The sequence below is a fragment of the Colobus angolensis genome, unplaced genomic scaffold, assembly GCF_000951035.1.
Source record: "Colobus angolensis palliatus isolate OR3802 unplaced genomic scaffold, Cang.pa_1.0 Scaffold46, whole genome shotgun sequence".
Classification (NCBI taxonomy): domain Eukaryota; kingdom Metazoa; phylum Chordata; class Mammalia; order Primates; family Cercopithecidae; genus Colobus; species Colobus angolensis.
The window spans coordinates 7,908,544-7,909,886 of NW_012118043.1; positions in this window are offsets into that span (position 1 = coordinate 7,908,544).

The following is a 1,343-nucleotide window of genomic DNA, read 5'->3' on the forward strand; positions in this document are numbered from 1 at the left end:
TTACTTTTATATTCACCTTTTAGTGAAAAAATAGTTCCTGAGCACAAATTAATTAATACAGGCATCTGTCCTCACATTAAAGAAACTGCAGATGTCCTTGGAGGATCCTTCCAACAGAAATGTACTCTCCCTGGCTGGGCACAGTGGCTCACGACTGTAATCCCAGCATTTTGGAAGGCTGAGGTGGGAGAATCACTTGAGGTCAGGAGTTTGAGACAAGCCTGGACAACATGATGACAGCCCCATCTCCACAGAAAAAATGAAATTAAAAAGTTAGCCAGGTGTAGTGGCGTACACCTGTAGTCCCAACTACTGGGGAGGCAGAAGTGGGAGGATCACTTGATCCCAGGAGGATGAGGCTGCAGTGAGCAGCGATCACTCTACTGCACTCCAGCCCGAGCAACAGAGTGAGACCTTGTCTCAAAAAAAAAACAAAAAAAAGATCAACTTAAAATGTAGAATTAACCTTATTTCAGCCAAGTAAATATTAAAACTTACAGTTTCTAAGAACACATTGCTGGTAGGAAAGGAAACTGGCAAGGAGGGAGACTCCAAGAAAGAATGAGTGGAGACTCACACACCAATATCAACACACACAGAGTAGGCAGATCAAGGGGGTCAGCCACAAACAGCCCATAGAAGGCCAGTGGCTGCAAGTGAAAGAAATCCAAGTCAACTAGCTCCGACAAACCACAGAAAGAGCCTCAAGGGCAACTGGAGCTAAGTGTGGCTCTTTCTCTTCCCCATCCCCCTTCCACTTTATTTTCTTGTCTGTGAGTCTCTCTAGATATCAACTCTGCTCTCCCTCAGACAAGTTCCTACAAGTGAATAGAAGAATAACTGTTGGCAGTTTTCAGACCATATCTCCCAACTACCCCACCCAAGAAGAACTGCACTCTTTCCCTTAGTATCAATTCAAACATCCTGGTGCAGAACTGGGGGTCTAGGGAGGGGCAGAAGGGAATGTCCAGAAGAAATGAGAAGACATGAGCCTGCAATTAAAATATTAAATGTCTTCCATGTGGAATCGTAATTCTAATTGGCTTCTGTTCTTTCTGGTTATAAATGCATCATTGTTTCCATAAATTTAGGAAAGATGTAGATAAAACAGGAGGTTAATGAGCACAACTGTATCCCCCATCTACATCAGCAGCATCATTATTTTCATTTGTGGGTATATTCTGTTGACTAGCTTTTATGCTTATTAGCTTTTGATGGAAAATGACACATGAAAATTTGAACATGCTGATCAACTTTGATAACCATCCTACATCCATCATACATTTTTTTCTGTAGTTGTACATTGACTCTTCCATTCTACTTCTTTTTTTTTTTTTTTTTTT